Below are 5,445 nucleotides of genomic sequence, written 5' to 3'. Positions count from 1 at the left end.
CCAGTTAGTTGCCAGATAGTTGTCTTCCAAATTTCTTGGCAGAGATGAGTGAATGCCTCCAGTGCCACCTCACATTGTTGAAAGATTTCCATGTTTGTTCCATCAATTCCTGGTGCCCTGTTCTTTGCCAATTCCTTCAATGCACCTTGGACTTCTTCCTTCAGTATCATTGGCTCTTGATCATATGCTACCTCTTGAAATGGTTGAACATCAGCCATTTTCTAATGATTCTAGACCAATGGGGTAAGGAAGGAAAATAAATTTCAAATTGGTTAGTGATATTATCAAGTGATCATAAAAAAGAACAATGAGAAAGTTGCCCAGAGAACTCATTATATCCCATGTTAATCTCATCTGTTCCTTCAAGGTGTACATGAGTACATTCCAATAAGGGTATCTAGATGAAAATGATGGCAAGCGCAGAGCTTGAGAGTAATGAGTTTTATAAAAGGAAGCTCTTTAGAAGAATGCTAATGTTTTTATAAAACCTAGTTGAAGGAGAATCTTGGAATCAGATGATTCCACTGGTTAGATATCCTATTTGAGGTTGGTCTACTAAGAATACAGGAAAGTGGGTGGCTGAGGCGGCGAAGGCGGCAGCGGCGGCCATAGCTCTGGGGTTTGCATCTCAGGGTGTGTCGGCCGCCGCTGCTGCTGGGGCCTGGTATGTACAAATGGCTGATTAGAATGCTAGGCACCAGTTTTCATTTTTGTGACCCGTCGGTGCCCCCTGCCCGGGCGCTCCTGAAGAGGTGGCGCTCAAACAAATTCTTTATTCACCAAGTGAAAAACAGACTCTACAATGCTGCCGGTTTCTTGGGATTCCCATTCCAGCTGACTACAAAGCCCATGGTAACTTCTGCTTGTAATGGAACACGGAATGTGGCCCCTTCAGAAGAGGTATTTTTGAAATCTACATCTTGTGAACTGACAAGGTCTGGATCCTGGAACAACATGCTGAAACTGGGTTATAAATCTCCTAATGGAGTAAGTGACTATCCAAAGATCAGAGTGACGGTAACCCGAGATCAGCCACGCAGAGTATTGCCTTCCTTTGGTTTTACTCTGAACTCAGAAGACAGTCATAGAAGACTATGTGGGTGTCGCCATAGCAGAGGGAATCCAGAGAGTCCGTTACTGTGGAAACCTCAGGAACAGGCGATGACTGAGACGCTTTCTGAAGAGGGTGGCAAGGGTTCAAGGCATCCTCACTGCACCGTGGAAGAGGGTGTTCAGAAAGAGGAAAGAGAGAAGTACAGAAGGTTATTGGAGCGACTCAAAGAAGGTGGTCATGGAAACTCTACCCTCCTGGAACTTCAAACTATCAGAGTTCTCAAAGAAGTCAGATGGACACATTAAAGACCAGAGGCTGGGGAGAAGAACAGAATCATGGAGCCAGAACAACTCAGTTTGTTCCAAAACAGTATAGAGTTGTTGAAACAAGGGGACCTCTATGTTCAGTGAGAAGTGAAAAAGAGATGTTCAAAGGGTAAAGGTTCTGATACTGAGAAGACATTAAGGATCAGAGCTGAAAATGAAGGTAGAAGGGGACATCAGCTGGAGCCTGACCTATCTGAAGAAGTGTTGGCCCTACTGCGCCTGGGCAGTGGGAGCAATAATGGTTTATTCAGGAGGAAAATGTCAGTACTTGAGAGAAAAGAAAAGAATTACTCAGGCAAAGAACGAGAGAGAAGGACAGAAGATCTCCTTGAACTTACAGAGGAAATGGAAAAAGAAATCAGCAATGCAATAGGCCATGGCTCTCAAGATGAGATTCTTAGTAATGCCTTCAAACTGAGACTTACCCGTGGGGATAGCCAGACCTTGAAGAACTATCACTGGCTCAGTGAGGAAGTCATTCGTTTTTACATGAATCTTCTGGTGGAAAGAAATAAAAAGCTAGGCTACCCCACAGTTCATGCATTTAGTACTGTCTTCTATCCTAAATTATGGTCTGGGGGGCTACCAAGCAGTGAAAAGATGGACCAAAGGGGTAAATCTCTTTGAACAAGGGCTTATTCTGGTGTCTATTCATCGGAAGGTACACTGGAGTCTGGTGATAATAGACCTAAGAAAAAAGTGTCTTAAATATTTGTATTCTATGGGACAAAAGGGCCACAGGATCTGTGAGATTCTCCTTCAGTATTTACAGGATGAAAGTAAGACCAAAAGAAATATTGACCTGAATCTTTTAGAATGGACCCACTACAGCTTGAAGCCACAGGAGATTCCTCAACAATGGAACGGAAGTGATTGTGGAATGTTTACTTGTAAATATGCAGATTATATCTCTAGAGACAAACCTATCACATTTACTCAGCACCAGATGCCTCTCTTCTGGAAGACGATGTGGGAAATCCTTCATCAGCAGTTGCTATGACAATGCCCTGTCTGTCCCTCTAGCTGCTGGCGGTTCTTATCCGGACAGTGCCATATACCTCATGCATTGTGGGTTCAAAAGTCCCTGCATCACCTCTGTTCTCTCATAGGTACTGAGCTATCAAAGTGCAGGAAGGCCTCTGGCCACACCCTAGTCTTGACTTGGTGTGCGCTTGCAACCCTGTTTGTGAGGGTTGTGCCTGCTCAGAGCCCTGCACTATTCAACCCACTTGAGAACAAATGCTAAAGAATTTTCTTTTTTTTTTTTGGAAAGGTTTATTTTTTCCATATGAATGTGGGAAATGCCGGATTTATTCTGTGAATTGGTTTTTTTTTTTTCTGTGCGTGTTCATGCAAATTCATTTGCTCACTGATCTGCAAACTTAATGGGCAGTGGCTGTTTTCCTCTGCTCTTTTATAGATAACCCAAAGTTTCTTGTTTAAAGTATTTATTTCTGAATGTAAACTTAGTCAAGCTACCACTCCCTGCTAAAGATCATGAGTGTAATCTGTGGCAGGGAGGAAGAAGGTGTTCATTAATTTCTCTAACGCTGGAGCAGCAACTGCCAACTTGAAGCTGGAGATCCTGTCTCTTTCCTGAGGCCTGAGACTACTGGGAGAAGTGCTATGGACTAGGACTTTGAGGGGCGGCCTGTCACTTAGAGCATCGGCACTATGTTTAGAAAAGTGGAACTGTGGAAAGGAACTCGGGCTCTCCTCCGAGCGTCTTTAGAAAACTGTCCTGCTCATCCTAAAGAGACTTCCTCTCTGGAAATGAGGTGGCTTGGCTTCCTTGCAAAACTGGATTTGAAATAACTATAAACCCCAAATCTTCATTTTCACCTAAGATCTGGCTGAGTGTCAACCTCAGAATTGTAAGGGCTGGTCTGAGATGTTTATGTCAAAAGATGCTATTCAATTTAAAGCTATTTTTCCTCAAAGTTTTTTTTCTATATAAAGCCAAAATTAAGTTTTGTACTCATTAGGATTAACACTCTCCCGCTCCATTCCCACTGAAATTTGTGAGAGAAAATGTGATACTTGGTTCTGAGGTTGCCAGTTGCACGGTACTCTATTTTGCATATGAAAGTTTGTATTTTAACTTTGTTGTTCATTCAGAACCTTACAGATGTGTTTAGGCATTTTTAACGTAAGAATATTTAGAGTTGGTCAGAATATAGCCTTGCGAGATCCTAGTGCCTAGTGTTGCTTTTATGATGTAATAAAAGGTTGTCTGGCAGAACCTGAAAAAAAAAAAAAGAATATAGGAAAGTGCTCGCCTATGGTAGGATGGAACTAAGAATAAGAAAGTATTAAGTTTATAGTTTGATAATTAAGTTTTGTTTCTGAAGATTCAGAAGATTATAAAAAAAATTTCAAGGAGAAAATGTGATCAGATGAGAACTAGATCCCTCTGGGGGAGTTTGGAAGGGATTTGCAAACCCTCCTATAAATAGTCTCCTACTTTGAAATATGATTTCCTTGTCTTTCCTCAAACCTGTCTTCCAGAACTTTATCCCATACTTCTTAGAAGTGGTGGAGGCTTCAGTTGGTGCCAGCAACATTTGTGAAGCTGTGATACAGAAGTACTTACCTTAAAAGTCCTTGGATCCAAATGCATATTTTTGGTGTTTTACCACACACCAAACATTGAAAGTGAGTGGGACATACTACCCTGCAGTGCTCACAGCCATGGAGCGGTCCAGTGTTGCCATTCGCATGGCTCTGTGATGAAGATTACTGAATACACCCTAGAGGTTCGGGGTCATTCTGCCAAGTCTTTGATAACCCAATAAAATACAAGGATGATAAGGGGTGAAATACACATTGTTTATAGTAGGGGATAAAGGAAAGGAATGGTCTTATCCTTCAAGAGCAAATGTTTTCGTTTGGGACACTGTAACAATAGCAAATTAAATGAGAGCAAAGGGAGCCTTGCAGTGACACCATGTGTGGTATTCAGTTCAGAGACGAGGACATGCTGGACCTCCAGAGATGAAGGTTTTAATTGAAGGTTCTTCTTAGTATGTGCCTAAGTTATCTAGTGCTGTTATTTATAACAGAAAGACCACAAATGGATGGCTCTAATAAATAGAAATTGATTTCCCCACAGTTTAGGAGGCTAAAAGAGGAAGGCTTTCTGTCTGTCAGCTCTGGACTAAGGTCCTTGTCTCTTTGACTTTCTGTTCCTGGCGGATCTTTGTGTGCTTTGGCCTGCTCTTCATTCATCTCAGCGTGCTGCCTTGAATTTAATCTCTATAATATCTCCTGATGTGGCATTGTAGGATCAGCACTGGACTGTGAACCACAAGGTTGGCAGTTCAAGCCCACCTGCTGCTCCTTGGAAACCCTAAACAGGGTCACTATGAGTCAGAACTGACTTGACGGCACTTAACAACGACATATCTCAGAAGATACTAACTCAAGATATACCGTACACTAACTCTGTCTCATAAGCGTAACAAAAACAGTCCATTCCCAAATAGGCTAATAACCACAGGCGCAGAGGTCAGACATTATAACCCATATTTGAGGTGGGGGAACAATTTAATCCATAGCATTCCACTCTTTGTCCAACTAAATTGATGCCCTTGCCACATGCAAAACATACACCCATCACGTCATCCCTCAAATCTAAAATCAATTCAAAGTCAAAATTCTCATCTGCTGAGGAGGGGTGGCAACTCTGCTCCCTTAATTTGGTGTGGCCCCATTAGCTTAGACCACCTGAGTGGTGGCCCCACCCTGGCAGACCCCATTCTTTTGCGCTTTAGGCATGGCACCTTGTCCCTTCAACAATGGACAGAAGCCCAATCCTCCTGGAACACCCTAGTGGTGGTCCCACACACTGGAACCAAGTTGGTGAAGATCTGACACTTTGAAACCTAGAAGGCTGTGGTCCCACCCGGGAGACAATGGCCTTACTCTTTTGAATTGAAAAAGTAGTGCTTCCCATGATCCTTTGAGACGTTCTACTGATCTCTGAACTGCTCCAAGGATGGTCCTTTTACTTTTTTGGAGGATAACACTTGTGGTTTCTTTGGCCTATGTCCTTCCTGCCTATAG

At 42.7% G+C, this 5,445-nt stretch overlaps 1 protein-coding gene and 1 pseudogene across 1 annotated transcript in view; both read left to right on the top strand.

Annotated features, from left to right (window-relative positions):
* PGBD5 (piggyBac transposable element derived 5) overlaps positions 1-5,445 on the top strand; it is a 206,670-nt gene that overhangs the window by 158,473 nt on the left and 42,752 nt on the right. The gene's annotated exons all lie outside the window — the stretch shown is intronic.
* On the top strand, positions 667-2,380 carry LOC102838244 (annotated as a pseudogene).

This window comes from Chrysochloris asiatica, unplaced genomic scaffold, assembly GCF_000296735.1.
Source record: "Chrysochloris asiatica unplaced genomic scaffold, ChrAsi1.0 scaffold00119, whole genome shotgun sequence".
NCBI lineage: Eukaryota > Metazoa > Chordata > Mammalia > Afrosoricida > Chrysochloridae > Chrysochloris > Chrysochloris asiatica.
Note: the sequence above shows the minus strand (reverse complement) of the source record. Positions and strands in the feature narration are given on the sequence as shown.